Here is a 17,974-nt window from a genome sequence, read left to right on the forward strand (position 1 = left end):
ATATACCAGCAAATTTGGAAAACTCAGCAGTGGCCACAGGACTGGAAAAGGTCAATTTTCATTCCAATCCCAAAGAAAGGCCATGTCAAAGAATGTTCAAACTACTGCACAATTGCACTCATCTCACACGCTAGCAAAATAAAGCTCAAAATTCTCCAAGCCAGGCTTCAGCAGTATATGAACCATGAACTTCCAGATGTTCAAGCTGGATTTAGAAAAGCCAGAGGAACCAGAGATCAAATTGCCAACATCCATTGGATCATAGAAAAAGTTAGAGAGTTCCAGAAAAACATGTACTTCTTCTTTATTGACTACACCAAGGCCTTTGACTGTGTGGATCACAACAAACTGGAAAATTCTTCAAGAGATTGGAATACAAGACCACCTTACCTGCCTCTTGAGAAATATGTATGCAGGTCAAAAAGCAACAGTTAGAACTGTTTTGGAACAACAGACTGGTTCCAAATCAAGAAAGGAGTACGTCAAGTTTGCATATTGTCACATAGCTTATTTAACTTATATGCAGACTATATTATGCGAAATGCCAGGATGGATGAAGCACAAGCTGGAATCAAGATTGCTGGGAGAAATATCAATGACCTCAGATATGCAGACGACACCACCCTTATGGCAGAAAGCGAAGAAGAAATAAACAGCCTCTTGATGAAAGTGGAAGAAGTTGCCTTAAAATTCAACATTCAGAAAACTAAGATCATGACATCTTGTCCCATCACTTCATGGCAAATAGATGGGGAAACAGTGGAAACAGTGTCAGACTTTATTTTGGGGGGCTCCAAAATCACTTCAGATGGTGACTGCAGCCATGAAGTTAAAAGGCACTTGCCCCTTGGAAGAAAAACCATGAACAACCTAGACAGCCTATTAAAAAGCAGAGACATTACTTTGCCAACAAAGGTCCATCTAGTCAAGGCTATGATTTTTCCAGCAGTCATGTATGGATGTGAGAGTTGGACTATAAAGAAACCTGAGCACCAAAGAATTGATGTTTTGAACTGTGGTGTTGGAGAAGACTCTTGAGAGTCCCTTGGACTGCAAGGAGATCCAATTAGTCAATCCCAAAGGAAATTGGTCCTGAGTATTCCTTGGAAGGACTGATGTTGAAGCTGAAACTCCAACAGTTTGGCCACCTGATGTGAAGAACTGACTCATTGGAAAAGATCCTGATGCTGGGAAAGATTGAAGGCAGGAGGAAAAGGAGACAGCAGAGGATGAGATGGTTGGATGGCATCACTGACTCGATGGATATGAGTTTGAGCAAGCTCCAGGAGTTGGTGATGGACAGGGAAGCCTGGCGAGCTGTAGTCCATGGGGCCACAAAGAGTCGGACATGACTGAGCAACTAAACTGAACTGAGAGTTGCTGTGAGTTTATAATATTGAAGTCACATCTTTTCTAGTCCTTAGTTAACACCTAGATTGAGACTCATGCAGTCTCTACCCCTCATTTTACCTACCCTCTCCTTTTTCCCAGTTAAAGGTCTATATTGGTCATTTCATTGCCTTGTTAAAAAATCCTCATTTATTCCTTTCACTAATAGCTGTGTTTTTCAAGCTGCACCACAGTTTCTATGGGCCTTTTGAGAGGCCTTGGGGTCTTCTGGGAGTAGGGAGGAAGGATGTTTCAAAGGACAAAGGAGAACAGGAGTCTTGACATCTAACCTACTTCAAGTAGAGAAGTACAGATTTTATCTGTTCCATAGATTAGACTTCTGTTAAAGATTTCATTTAATGAAAGCCTAAAAACTGCTTGAAAACCATTGGTTTATATATGGTCTCCACTCCCTTTAGAGTCCCAGCCATGGCCTTTTTCCAATGAATGAAGCACACCTGTCCAGATTTGTACTATGTCATACTTTTCCGTGTTTCTTGCTTCAGTCACGCCAGGACACTCATGGTTTTTACCACGAGTTTTGTACTTTCCCTCAGCTTTCGTTCATAGACTCTTCCACCCTTGAATCCCCCAGTTCCTCCTTGTTAAACTCCTACTACCCTTCAAGGCTCAGTTCAAATGATACCTGCTTCTGTGCATCCTTGAAACATTCTCCTTTTGATTCTTTGGAATCTCAATTACTCTTTTTTCAACCTCTACTGTAACTACTATTATATTTTGCTTGTGCACTTGAACATGTTTACTTATCCATGAGACTGTAAACTGTTTGATGTCAGAAACCATAATACATTCAAGTTGCCTTATTGCACACCTATATCTAACTCTATCAATTTTATTAGCAGGGCTTCCCTGGTGACTCAGACGGTGAAGAATATTTCTTCAATACAGGAAACCCAGGGGCAGCCCCTAGATTGGGAAGACCTCTTGGAGAAGGGAATGGCTACCCACTCCAGTATTCTTGTCTGAGGACTTCCATGGACAAAGGAGCTGGTGGGCTATATATAGCCCATGGGGGTTGCAAAGAGTCAGAAATCACTGAATGATTTTCACACTTTCACTCACATTTTATTAAGTAATAATCAAAGAAATAAGTAATAATAAATAAATCAAGTATATTGCACATTCCTTAGATCAATTTTATTCAATTATTGAAAAAAACTATATCCTATTATACTAGATGCTAAGCATTGAATTCTTTTTAAAATAATATTTTAATGAATATGGCCAGAATTAATCTTGCCAGCCAAAACTCTTTAAGTTTGCCAAAAAGGGTTCATTACTTCTGATTTAAAAATGTGGCAACTGAAGGACTAGGAGATTATAGTTTTTTTTTTTTTTTCATTTTGGAAAATGGGTCTAGAGAACAAAAATGATATACTTATTTTCTCTACTTAACCCACTAGGGAACCTGTATTTCACCTTAACTTTTCGTTGTTAGTTTTCTGCAGAACGTTTCAGATAACATTTGCTTAAACTTCCTTGAAAACTTTTCCCCCTTTCCTCAGTGTGTGAGCAGCTTCCATTTTGTGGTGATACAGTGTCTATTTGGATAAGTCATACATATTTAGTTCTTTTTAATCTTATCTCACATCAGCCCTTCTAGCCCCTCAATCATTTTTGTAGCTCTCTCTGAATTTCCTCCAGTACGATGACATCCTTCAGCTTCTGAGGTTTTCATAAATGGACACACTTGTCTGACTCACGATGTGTTATCTCTGCATGTGCTGCCCAAACAGTTTTTATAAACCACTGTATCATCCTGTGCAATCTCATACTAATTTTCTATAACTATCACTCCCAGGTTTCATTCAACATTCCTATTTTCCAAGTACAGTAGCTCCATTTCCCTGATTATCTGTGAATTTTCATCCAAGATGTATTACTTTACATCTTTCAGAGCCTAATCTTATTTTGATATCACCTACTCAGACCTGTAACCTCTCTATATTCTGTAAACATATTTTCAGTTATAGCTGTGCTTGCAAACCACCCAAGTTTTGGGATATTCCTAAATGTAATATGTGATTCAGCTACCCTTTCTAATAATTAGTCAAATCAAAGTAATATACAGACTCTTGCCATTTCCCTTTATCTCTTTCTTCAAGGAAAATACACACAAATCTTAGGTAGTCTTGCCACTCAGTCTATTGTTACCTGTTTTATCTTTCCCTTCCACTCAGTCTATTTTTATCTATTTTATCTTTCACTTCCATGCTTTCATGTGGATGAATGACTGATGCATCACACAATTCCCAGACTATTGGGGTTCATCATATTTTTAATCTAACATACTACAATACATATCAAGCCATGTAGTGCATCCGCTAGCTCACAAAAAGCATTTTCTTTCTATTGTTTTATTAGACTCTGAAAGGCATAATTCAAGAACGTATTGAACTTAAGCTACTCTTTTGGATAAAAATAAATCATTCTTCTTTGCATTCTAGCTTAAGAATGGAGGAAATGTTCTCTTTTTATGAATTAACACTTTATCCATCTTAGTTGGACAGACAAAGCCTCAGAATTCCTTCCATACTTCCTTCTAAGGCACTCTTGCCTATAAGTCCTGCTGGGGGAAACGGGCCCAGGTGGATGATCCTGTAAGCACAAAATGGATAATATTCTGTTGTTTGGACCTCTGGTGAGGACCTGATACAAAGGTAGTCCAACCGGAGCCTTCCATGTGGTCTGATGCTGTCCATATAAAGATATAATGACACAACATTTATCAGTATTTTTACCTGCAAAATTCTCTGCAAAAGTAATGAAAGTATTGTTATTAAAATTTCAATAGTGGGGGACTTGAGATAAAAGAATATGAATGGTTTGTTCATCTCCATACAGATCAGCCAAAAGGAGACCTGCAGCATCAGGAATCCAATATTTATAATTGCAAGAAAGCTCAGAGTTAACCCATTGGCTAACTTGGTTAATGAATATTTGTGATTTTGACTACCCAGACTCAAAAAGCCTTCCTCTTTGGAAGAACATCTCCAACTAAGTGGGAAATAGGGTCTCCCAAAACAGATGCTGAGAAGGGGTAGTTGATATCAAAGTGTTGGATCTCCATTGACTGCAGAAATCTCTCCTCTTCTGTACATGTCCTTTAAAGCTAAAGTCACTGTGGGACTCACCCACATCCTTGACCTGAATTACTTTCTTGAGGATTTCTATTACTATCTGGTGAGGTCATTACTCATAAGAAGATCCTATATGTATTTTAACTGGAGTACTTATATGTTTTGTAGTGGGAAATATTCAGGACATCTAGCTTGCCCTTTTGCCAGGAGGAAAAATGGAAATGACTTCATGAATCTATGTTATTCCTGACCTGGAAAGTCCTTGAGGCCTCCTCTGTGTGTATGCCCTCTGCCAGACCATGCCCGCAGGTAGAGGTGGCAACACATTTTTTTTTAAGTAATTGAACAAATGAATTCATCCATTTGATTCATTAGTTGACTAAAACAATAGATCAATGACAATTCATTAAAACCTCAGCCTGTTAAGCATTAAAGTAGGTGGAGTTATCTTCTAAGGAATCAGTGGAACTCAGAAAGGGATAGGGCATCTCAGGAATGTTGACCCATTCAAAGGCTCTTGGCCTATCTTGGGTCATGAAATACTTTGCCTATCTGAGGAAATGCATGGATTCTTCTTAAAGAAAAATGCATATATGCACAGAATATACTTGGTCTATTGTTCCAGCTCTTGGAAGCTCATCCACAGACCCCAAGGTATGTATGGCATAGCCAAAATTCCTCACAAGAAGAATCTGATTAACTTGTAGCTACTAGTATTATTACCCTTGGACACAAACCATATCTGTTTTCCACAGTCACTTTAAAATTACCCTTTAGGCACTCCCAAGTTTGAAGAGTCCAGACAAGAATGTCTAATGAGCTCTGCCTGTGTCATATTCATAGAAGATTAGATGCAAGGCAGTTGGAGAAGGTACCAGCTACCCCTTCTCAGTTGTAGGAGACCCTACCTCCCACTTATTTTGGGATGTTCTTCCAAAGAGGAAGGGTGTTTGAATCTGAGTAGTCAAAATCACAAACCACAAATATTAACTGAATTCTCAAAAACAAAGCAAAGAACAAAATTTTTGCAAAGTTAAAAAAAGAAAATTAACCACATTCCACTATGCCAATCCAGTGTTAGTTTTCAGTATTTCCTTCATTTTCCCCCAATTAGTTATTTTTCTTATCATCACCTTACCTTCAATTTTGTTTTGCTTCTCATTCCATATGAGTATTATACAAAAAACAGCAAACTGAAAACTCTATGATTATGTTATATCATATATTCATGCAATATATAATTGTTCATCTGTGTATCTATCTATCAGGTAATTTATCCATCTTTTCATGAAACAAAAGGTAAAATAATGTTAATAGCATTATGTCTGGAGAGTACAATTTTTATTGCTATATGTTTCTGTATTCTATAGCTTCTAGAGTGTGTTCTAAGATTTCTTTTTTACTGGGAATCCCCTGGTGGTCCAGTGGCTAGGACTCTATACTTTCATTGCCGAGGGACTGGGTTCAATCCTTGGTTAAGGAACTAAGATCCTGCAAGCCATGTGACACGGCCAAAAAAAACTTTTTTAATGTTAAAAACAAACTAAAATGCTAAGATTTCCTTTTCGGAAGAAGAAATGCAGCAAAAGTAACAAAATAAATCAGTTTCCATGTGTCCATATTTTCCATAGCATGGTATTTGTAATACTAATTTTGCCCTGTAGCATAATTTCCATTGAGTAATTGAGGGCAGTAATATTAGCTATTTTTTTTTACTGTCATAAAAATGCATATTTTTTCTATTTTTGGATTACTTTTCCAAAATAATTTCCATAAATGCAGTTATTGGCTCAAAGGTTGCAAATATTTTATTACTCAGTAGATATTGCCAAACTGCTTTCCAAAATCTTGTACCGATCGATAATGCCTCCAATTAAAAATGAAGGGTGATAATTTTATGGTTTCCTTGTCTACATTCATAATTTAATTTAAAAATTTTGATAACCTAATATAAAAAATGGCAATTGATTTTTGTTTTACTTTGCTTGCCCCTGTTAACCTGAGCAATGTGTAACATGCTCCATATATATTTAGAAACTTACTACATTACTCTGCATATTCTATTTAGTGTAGTGTCTGTTCTATATATACTCAAGTATTACACATACTTAAGAGTATAGCATATCATTACTTTATTTACCTAATCATCAATTTTGTTTATAAACAGAGAATCACATTTTATACTATTCTGCAATAAGCAAGCAAACATATTTTCATATTTGCTCAAATGGGTCTATTTGTCTTACTAGGGCTACATCTTCCCTTTTTTCCCAAGCAGGAAAAGTAAGCAAACACAGGCACACACAAAAACACAAATTCAAAACAAGTGACTAGATATGTTTTGATTTGTTGATGGATAAATATGATAATTTTTAAATGTTAGTTTTTCTTACTGACAACTCCAGATCACTCATTCTCCCAGATGAATTTTTCCCCTGATTTTAAAATAATTCTCTTTCTGTTTGTTGAACTGAAAGCAAGTCTGCTTGCCTGATCATGGAGTATCAGATGAGTCAATAGGGTGGGCTACTGGAGAATTTGCAGCTTCAAATCAATCATCTTCATTAGTGACAGAGAAAAAATCCAGTGTCAGTGGGGATTTATGATGAAGAGTTATGGTGGCAAAGGAATAGATGAGAAAGATGTTTGTGACTCTGGGGATTTAGTCTGACCACAATGAAGAGAATGGAAGGTAAGAAGTGTGTGCTTGTTTGGCATAACAAAAGCAATGGATTGGGAAGAGAAGGGTGAAATGAATCAGGTTTGACTGAAAGTTTGCTCTGTGCAAGAGGTGAATATTTGAGTTGTTCACTTGCTTCAAACAAAACGCTTGCTCATTTTTATTCCCAGGATGGCTGCTGCTGCTGCTGCTCCTGCTGCTAAGTCGTTTCAGTAGTGTCCGACTCTGTGCGACCCCAGAGATGGCAGCCCACCAGGCTCCCTCGTCCCTGGGACTCTCCAGGCAAGAACACTGGAGTGGGTTGTCATTTCCTTCTCCAATGCATGGAAGTGAAAAGTGAAAGTGAAGTCGCTCAGTCTTGTCCAACTCTTAGCGACCCCATGGACTGCAGCCCACCAGGCTCCTCCATCCATGGGATTTTCCAGGCAAGAGTACTGGAGTGGGGTGCTAGAAAGGAGTGAAATGAAGAAAACTTAGTGATAAGTTGGAAGAAGCAAATATCAGAGTAGTCTGGTATGATTGAATAGCAAATATGAAAAAGAGAGGAAAACTTTTTCATATTATAGAGATGGGAAAAATAAGCAAGAAATTTTGAAAAATTATGAAGTCTTCAGTGTATAAGCAGGCCCAAGGAAGGTATTAACAAAACACTGAGAAATGCAAGACTGGCAGAGGAAAGAAGGATGAAGATAGAAATTGGGGATTTATCTACACAGAGAAGGAGTCAAAACCATCATAGAACAGCTCTTTCAGAGGAGAGTTGAGAAAAAAAAATTACATCTATCTCTCCAAGAACTATAGGACACAGAAAGGTACTATGAAAAAGCTGAGGAGTCAGCAGAAAGGACCCATAGAGTCAGGGAGCAATATTTATGGAAAGGCCATTTTGTGGCATTTGCTAATTAGTTACATATGTAGAAAAATGAATGATACATTTAGTGTGAAATTTCAAGATTGTATTCAAGAAAGAGTAGGAAAATAAAACAAAAGGAATAAACCAATTTATCTAGTCATATTTATAAAATTCTTTAAAGAAAAGTAAAATAACTGTTATGCTTTATTTGCTCTGAAATCCTAAAATGACAACAGCCAGAAAGCCACAATTATGCCTTGTGCAGATGTTTCATTAAATCATTTATTTTCCTAAAAACTAGCAAACTCTGTCTTTATTATAAATATAATAAATATTTTAGAACTTTTGGAAATTACTGAGAATAGAATAAAGATTAGCAAGACTACCTATAGTCACATCATTTTGAGGAATTGCTTGAATGCCTTTCCACTATTTTAGTTTTGAATGGTATTTATTTTTTTGGTTTGCCACTTTTTATTTTTTTGATATACTTATTTTCTCATAGCTCTGATCAGATGTGAAAATAATATTGTGATGTCTTTTTTCACACACTTTACAAATGAGTGCTTTTTATTTCTGCACTTCGAGAAATTTCAAAATAGCCAAGCAAGTGGTTACAATACTGTTTACATATTTCCTTAATATTGAACAGTTAAATAAAGCTGAACTAGGTAGCTTGATAAATTTGAAGTATTTTTATTATCTTTAGTATTATCTACTCTCATGAGAATTACTATTTTAGAAAAATCATCAGAAAGTACCAAAATAACCTAAATATAAAGCTTTTTCATTTATCTACCTGCTGCATAATAAACAATCTTAAACTTAAAAAATACAGCTTCCAAATCTACAAATTTCACGAGGCTTGGTAGAAATAGTTCAAGAAAGCTAAGTTATCTTCATTAGAACCAAGAAACATTTATTGAACCTCTATAAAATTTGATGCTTATCTCACTGAAAGACATAAATGAGAAAGCATAGAATTTTCCCAGAGCAGAACACGTACAAGGGCTGGATGAATTCAGATATGTAACAGGACTTGAATGCCTAGAATGGAAGACCAACTGGTGGAGAACAATTTCAATTTCAATATGGAGGTAAGGGGCAACTCTTAATAAAGTGTCTTATAGACTATCCTTGATTTGATCTTTGACCAGGATTAGTTTCTTAATTTGAGAATGGTTTGCCTTTAGGAGAGATGGGAATGAGAAACAGTTTAATTTGGAACCTCACAAGTGCTGAATCACTTATATTTCCTTAAATTTTGCCTTGCAAACACATCAGTTCTTTTCTTTGCTCATCTCTGATCCCTCTTTTTAGTTTAGGCAGCTAGCAAAAGTCAAATGGTATCTTCCATACTGTCTCTGAGCGACCCCATGAATCGCAGCACATCAGGGCTACCTGTCCATCACCAATTCCAGGAGTTCACTCAGACTCACGTCCGTCGAGTCAGTGATGCCATCCAGCCATCTCATCCTCTGTCGTCCCCTTCTCCTCCTGCCCCCAATCCCTCCCAGCATCAAAGTCTTTTCCATTGAGTCAACTCTTCAGCTTTAGCATCATTCCTTCCAAAGAACACCCAAGGCTGATCTCCTATAGAATGGACTGTTTGGCTCTCCTTGCAGTCCAAGGGACTCTCAAGAGTCTTCTCCAACACCACAGTTCAAAAGCATCAATTCTTTGGCGCTCAGCCTTCTTCACAGTCCAACTCTCACATCCATACATGACTACTGGAAAATTAGACATATCTTATTGTTTCACATTAACTCAGGCAACAGTTTTGTCAAACTTTCTGGTGAAACATAAGAAGGCCCTCTTCTCTCCAACAGCCAATAACAATTCCTCCACAGATCTTTAGGGTCTAAGTGACAGCCTGCTCAGGCACTAGTGGTAGAGAATCGCTTGCAGGAGACACAAGAGACGCATTAGGTGGCTGGGTTAGGAAGATCCCCTGGAGGAGGAAATGGCCACCTATTCCAGTATTCTTGCCTGGAAAATCCCATGAACAGAGGAGCCAGATGGGCTACAGAGCATGTAGTCACAAAGAGTTGGATATGACTGAGCATTCGCACACACACATACTCTCTTTGGGTCTTTGCTAACACACTCTTTGAAGCCCTGTGAGCTTTCAGTAACTGTCCTTGAGACTTTTTCAGCTTATACTTGCTTCTGATCCCAAACTCAATGCCACACACTTTAGAACTTTTGTTTCAGGAGGGTCCCACTTCAGGTACCCAGCTGTGTTTGTTATCTATGGCTGCATAACATACCACCCCTATATGTCATGGCTTCAAATAGCCACAATCATTTCATTTGGTCACAAATGTGCAATTTTGAACTCAGTAATTACAAAATCAGCAGGTCCAGCTTATCTCTGTTGCATTGGGTTGTTGAGGGTAGATCAACTGGAGGGTGGAAGATCCACTGCATGTGTGTGTGCACCATTACATGTTCATTCAGGCATTTTGAAGTAAAAGTTGGATAGAGGTGCAAAGAAATGTTTCTTTGTAGAGCATATACTAAAATAGATCTTGTCAGAACTATTGCTTGTTTGCTTGTTCCTATGGAAATGGGCAATTAGTGGGTGGCGGGGGGTGGCAGGAGAGTGTTTTCTTGTGGTTAGGGCAGGTTGAAGATTATGAAAGGTATGAGAAAAAAGGCAGAGCAGAGTATAGATGCTGAAATAAATGTTTGTAATAGGTGACAACTGGAGTCACCTAGAAGACCAACTAATTAAATTTGGCTTAGACATTAACAGAGGGACATTTCTGATCATTTTCATATAAAATTTAGTAATTCTTTGGAGGGTTTGAGAACATGGAGATCTTTGCTCGGACATAGGTGTCATGACTGCCACATCCACAGGACCATTATCAGGTTTCTCTAGATGACTTGATGCAGTACCTCAACTGAGCACAACTGTAGCAGGAAAAATGGAGCATGGCAGATGCCTTTAGGGATGGCATTTGACAGAACTTGTTTGTGAACATATGTGATATATACACTCTCTGGGGAGTTCAAGAAATAATTACAGAATAATTCTGGTGGGTTAATTTCTGATGGAGGGATTGTTTTGCTCTGCAACAATTAGAAGAAACAGCTCCAAGCAAGGTTATGTGGGCATAAAAATGAACATAATGCCATTTTACATGCATGGGCTGGACTGGCCTGGACAGCAGTTTCAGCCACCATAAGGTCAAACACAGCAACTCATCTTCTCCTGGGGAGTTGTTACCTGGGAATCGTTATTTCTGAATGCAAGAGAAAAAGTACCTTGGGTGAAGTGGTACACTGACTGCCTCCATCAGAATAACTATGACATTTGGAATGAACATGTTTTGGGGGGTTAAGACTTACATTTTTGGAGTGCAATAGGGATGATTTGACTGTGAAAAAAAGTGGGAAATGCATAATAAACAGGCTTCCTACCTGGTGTCTATATGTATCTGTACATGCATGTATTTCAGTGTTTTCTTATGTGCCTAAATAGGAATTTGGGGAAGGCTGATAGCCCAATATCATTTTAATTGGGAAGCATCATCTAAATTTTATGAAGAAAACAGAGAAGGACATTTCTGTCATCTGTCTGAGAAGAGCATTTTCTATGAATGATAATCTGGAATGATCAAAGACACTTTTTAGACCTACATAAAGTATTAATAATAAATAATTATAGTAGTACTGTGTTGGTTGTACTATGCACTCTGTTTTTCATTATCTATTTTTCTCTGCTCTCTGAGTTATTTAAAATCCGGAATTTCAATAATTCCAGTATTCTGTCATATAAAGTCCTCTGTTCTATAAACAGTGGGATGAATACATTAGTATAAGAGATAACAAAACACCTGAAATGAGGGCACCCCAGGCCAGAAGATGTTCACTGTGCAAAGCCTTTGAAGGCAAACATTGCTTCTCAGAAGGAGTTGTAAATTTGATCTGAACAAGACAAGACCAGCATGAAGTTTAAAATCACTTCTTATACACAAGATCTCAACAGGCATGAATGAAAACAAAATAAAGAACACTTGAGAAAATCTAAACTAGCTACCTGAAAATTTTACTTTTGAAGAATGTATCACTAAGAAAGCATACACTGCATCACCTTTCAACTTTATCAGATACCAGGACTTGGAGATTTTTAAATGGACATGACCTCTTTAACCATTTATGGCTCCCTCTGCTTATTCTGACCCTCCTCCCTTTGTCCAGAGGCTATTTTCTACTCACCTTTAAAGATTCAGCTCAAAGGTTGACTCCTCAAGCAAGCTTTGCCTGATTCTACTGCACAGCCTCCCTATCCCAACTGCTCTTTCTTTGGTGCCCAGTTGGAATATATAATCTTCATATTCTGTTTGTTGGTTAACTTTTCTGGTCTTTTCTCATGCTCTGACCCCAACATACACATCCAGTGACTAAATCATAAAGTCTTTTAAGTGGGAGTGATATAGTCTCTACTTTTCTATCATCTATTTTTAGCATAATATCTGACACTAAGCAGATGGGTGCTTAATCATTCTCCCATAAATGACTCAGTGGACAAGAAGCAAATCAATGCATATATTCAGGATATAAAAAAAATCTGCTATCTCTTCTTCTAGGAGTGTGTGTGTTTTTTTTTTTAGACAAATGCTGAGCAAAAAGGATTTTTCAGACTCTACACAGATATTATATCATTCTATTACTGAGGAAAGAGATTGACTTGACAGCTGACACAGAGAAAGCAAAACTACACAAGTATTTTGCTTTTGTCTTTTTCTTCAAGGAGAATGACTTACAAACAGGAAAGGCTAAAAATGATGAAGGGGTAAATGTGAGAAGACAGTAGGAAAGTACTGAGATTCTTTAAATGAATCAAAATCTCTAGGCTAGGTGAATTTCATCCTACAAAACTGAAAAAAGTTACTGACACGACTGCAGAGCCTTAACTCATAACCTTTGACAACGATTTGCTAGAAAATCAGAAATGGGAAAGCTTTTTTCTGATTAAAGAACAAGACATTAAAGGACAAGAAATAAAGTTAGAAACTTCAGGTAAATGAGTATGACCTATCACTGATAAAATTCCAGAAAAGTTTTTTAAAAGGTTATTAGATTAGCACTGAGAACACAAAGTGATGCTCATTGCTATCTTGAAAGAATTCATCTACAACAAATCATTCTAAACAAATCCCTTTTCTTCCTCTTATATCCTTATATTTTGGGGAAAAATGATAACATAAATGAATAAAGAATTTGCAGTGGACATCAAGTATGTGAATTTCAGAACAAAATTTGATCAAAGTCTCTTAATATTTCTTTTGTGATAAAAGGATTTGATTTATCTTGGTGGTAAGAAATTTGATCTGAACTGTGTTTAGTTAAGTAGACATAAACTAATCAAATGGCCATACCCTCAAAATTATGTAATTATAGTATTGATACCATGGAGGAGTATGGTCTTGTCCTTAGCTGTATTCTATAGCAGCTTATTATTTATTCGGATACATATGTAGAAAGGAAAAAAATCTTGAATATGTAGATCCAAAACTGGTAGGTAGGTTGGTTATTATCACATTTTGAAAATATGTCAACTTGGAAAAAATTGTCCAAAAGTAATTTAGGTTAAATGACTTGAGATAAATATAAGTTGAATAATGACACCATAGAAAAGAATGGCTCTGGTTTCAGTTCACAGGGAAAAGAGCCTACAATATAGCAGGCATTACCAGGGAAAACTTATTTTCCATTACTCATGTTTCCCAGGGGAGGGACTTCCCTGGAGCAGCACTGCACCAGCGGCTTCTGCTTCCACATTTACTCACTTCTCTTGGGCTTCCCTGGTGGCTCAGAGGTTAAAGCGTCTGCCTGCATTGCAGGTGACCTGGGTTCAATCCCTGGGTCGGGAAGATACCCTGGAGAAGGAAATGGCAACCCACTCCAGTATTCTTGCCTGGAGAATCCCATGGACGGAGGAGCCTGGTGGGCTATACAGTCCATGGGGTCGCAAAGAGTCGGACATGACTGAGCGACTTCACTTTCACTTTCACTTTCTCTGGAGGAAGGAAGTGCTGCTAGATTGGTGGGTGTCAGCTATTGGTATCTTCACTCTTCACCCACTTAGGGGCAGAACTATTCAATGGAAAACTGGTAATTACTGGATATTTGCTTTCCTTGCTTGTGCCTCAGTTTAGCTGAAGGCAGCAGTCCAGGGTCAGTGCATTGTGCCTCTTCTTCAGATGAAAAATTTCCTCCATCTGGTCTCCCTGGTTTCTGGACCGGGGGTTCTTTGAGTGGGTGGTTAGTGTAGTATCTACAGCCCCTGCCGTTAGACACTCAAGACATGTCCTCCTATATAGTTTTTTCAGGATAATAGTTCACATCATGAACTGCTTCCTTCTGATTCAATTAATCACTTATTTGGTTGCAAACCCCAACAGTAGGTGCTTAATTAATGTTTACTGATTATTAAATGGAAACCAGAGAGTTGAGAGGACCACATCACTTTCCTATTATGTGGTGCTCATGGCACTGATTGTGTTATTTGGATTGTTTTCTTTGATCTCACTCTCACATAGAGACTTTTATCAAATGTCTGCTTATATCTGAGTGGGCAAATAAAAACCAATAGAACCTCTGTATGTGTGGGTAGGCATTGCCAAATGAGGTTTTGGGTTTTTTGTTTTTTTTTTTTTTTTTTTTGAGGCATTTTGGGGTTTGGGGATAAAAACTCAGATGTCAGCAGCTTTAACCTTTTTCTCATGGACTGGTTAATAAAGTGAGATTTTTCAGGTAAATTCCTTCCAGCCTTCTGCTTGGATGACATAATCATAGATACTAGCATTTCAGGCGGAGAAGGCAATGGCAACCCACTCCAGTACTCTTGCCTGGAAAATCCCATGGACGGAGGAGCCTGGTAGGCTGTAGTCCATGGGGTGGCTAGAAGTTGGACACAACTGAGCGACTTGACTTTCACTTTTTCAGTTTCATTCATTGGAGAAGGAAATGGCAACCCACTCCAGTGTTCTTGCATGGAGAATCCCGGGACGGGGGAGCCTAGTGGGCTGCTGTCTCTGGGGTCGCACAGAGTTGGACAGGACTGAAGCGACTTAGCAGCAGCAGCATTTCAGGACGTCGGTAGGAAGTAAGGTTGGAGATCCCATATTCAGGATGAAAGCTTTCACCAATGCCCCTAATTCCAGTGAGGGCCCCTGACCTCAACTGTGCTTGCTCTCTTGTCTAGTGACCTCAGTTATATTATTTACAAAGAATAAACTTCTAGTCATCCCTTAAGGGTTTCCCTGGTGGCTCAGTGATAAAGAATTCGCCTGGCAATACAAAAGACCCAGGTTCAATCCGTGGGTCAGGAAGATCTCCTGGAGAAGGAAATGAAAACCCATTCCAGTATTCTTGCCTGGAAAATCCCCGTGGACAGAGGAGCCTGGCAGGCTGTAGTCCATAGTGTCGCAAAAAGTCAGACACAACCTACAAATAAACAACAACAATATCTGGTAAGGAGGGTACCATTGGGTTCTGATTGCTTCCTAAATCATCTTTTAACCATTTTTAAAATTCTTAGCCCCACCTTCATTCATGCTTGCAGAAATATTTATTATCATCCAGTTACTGGAGACTTCTGAGAATTTTTTAGAATTGTGTAAGTCAGATTGCTTCTTGGCTCCTTCCATAGTCAGGTAAGGATCCATCTCTTCAGATCTGTTCAATCAGTTAAAAACTTTTCATCTATTGTCAGTTGTTGCTACTCTCTTCTCTCCCATTTTTCCCCCATGAGTACCTTTCTCCCCCATTCCTTTACTGAGGTTATAGTAGGACTTTACTGGGGGGCAGTAAGAGTAGCAGAGGATAATGTATGTATCCAGCCTGCCATCCTTGGGAGGTATTTTCATTTCACAGGTTTCTTATGTTTTTGTCTCCTGGAGCAAGTGTGAAGGCTAAATTCAGTGACTAAGAATGGTAACCAAGCTTTTTGCTTTGCAAATTGTTCCCAATGATCAAAGGGCCATGTGTAGTCATTAAACATTTAATTACAATATAGCCAATCTTTTCATCGCTGGTTGGTCTAGGGATATACATTAATAAAAATTCAAAAAGACAGTTAATAGCAAAATCATATATGATATTTCTTCATTTACTTAGTGCCTCTCTTCATTATAAAGTTCAGTTCAGTTCAATTCATTCGCTCAGTCATGTCTGACTCTTTGCGACTCCATGGACCTCAGCATGCCAGGCTTCCCTGTCCATCACCAGCTCTCAGAGTTTATGCAAACTCATGTCCATTGAGTCAGTGATGCCATCCAACCATCTCATTCTCTGTCATCCCCTTCTCCTCTTACCTTCAATCTTTCCCAGAATCAGCGCCTTTTCCAATGAGTCAGTTCTTCCCATAAAGTGGCCAAAGTATTGGACTTTTAGCTTCAATATCAGTCCTTTCAATGAACACTCAGGACTGATCTCCTTTAGAATGGACTGGTTGGATCTCCTTGCAGTCCAAGGGACTCTCAAGAGTCTTCTACAACACCACAGTTCAAAAGCGTCAATTCTTTGGCACTCAGCTTTCTTCACAGTCCAACTCTCACATCCATACATGACTAATGGAAAACCATAGCCTTGACTAGACAGAACTTGGCTGAAAAAGTAATGTCTCTGCTTTTTAATATGCTGTCTAGGTTGGTCATAACTTTCCTTCCAAGGAGAAAGAGTCTTTTAATTTCATGGCTGCAGTCACCATCTGCAGTGATTTTGAAGACCAAAAAACTACAGTCAGCCACTGTTTCAACTGTTTCCTCATCTATTTGCCATGAAGTGATGGGACCGGATGCCGTGATCTTCGTTTTCTGAATGTTGAGCTTTAAGCCAACTTTTTCACTCTCCTCTTTCACTTTCATCAAGAAGCTTTTTAGTTCTTCTTCCCTTTCTGCCATAAGGGTGGTGTCATCTGCATATCTGAGGTTATTGATATTTCTCCTGGCAATCTTGATTCCAGCTTGTGCTTCTTTCAGCCCAGCGTTTCTCATGATGTACTCTGCATAGAAGTTAAATAGGCAGGGTGACAATATACAGCCTTGATGTGCTCCTTTTCATATTTGGAACCAGTCTGTTTTTCCATGTCCAGTTCTAACTGTTGCTTCCAGTTGCATACAGATTTCTCAAGAGGCAGGTCAGGTGGTCTGGTATTCCCATCTCTTTCAGAATTTTCCACAGTTTATTGTGATCCACACAGTCAAAGGTTTTGGCATAGTCAATAAAGCATAAATAGATGCTTTTCTGGAACTCTCTTGCTTTTTCAGTGATCCAGCGGATGTTGGCAACTTGATCTCTGGTTCCTCCGCCTTTTCTAAAACCACCTTGAACATCTGAAATTTCACGGTTCACATATTGCTGAAGCCTGGCTTACAGAATTTTGAGCATTACTTTACTAGTGTGTGAGATGAGGGCAATTGTGCAGTAGTTTGAGCATTCTTTGGCATTGCCTTTCTTTGGGATTGGAATGAAAACTGACCTTTTCCAGTCCTGTGGCCACTGCTGAGTTTTCCAAATTTGCTGGCATATTAAGTGCAGCACTTTCACAGCATCATCTTTTAGGACTTGAAATAGCTCTACTGGAATTCCATCACCTCCACTAGCTTTGTTCGTAGAGATGCTTCCTAAGGCCCACTTGACTTCACACTCCAGGATGTCTGGCTCTAGGTGAGTGATCACACCATCGTGATTATCTGGGTCATGGAGATCTTCTTTGTACTGTTCTTCTGTGTATTCTTGCCACCTCTTCTTAATATCTTCTGCTTCTGTTAGGTCCAGACAATTTCTGTCCTTTATTGAGCCCATCTTTGCATGAAATGTTCCCTTGGTGTCTCTAATTTTCTTGAAGAGATCTCTAGTCTTTCCCATTCTGTTGTTTTCCTCTATTTCTTTGCATTGATCACTGAGGAAGGCTTTCTTATCTCTTCTTGCTAT

This window comes from Capra hircus, chromosome 9 (genome assembly GCF_001704415.2).
Source record: "Capra hircus breed San Clemente chromosome 9, ASM170441v1, whole genome shotgun sequence".
Classification (NCBI taxonomy): Eukaryota; Metazoa; Chordata; class Mammalia; order Artiodactyla; family Bovidae; genus Capra; species Capra hircus.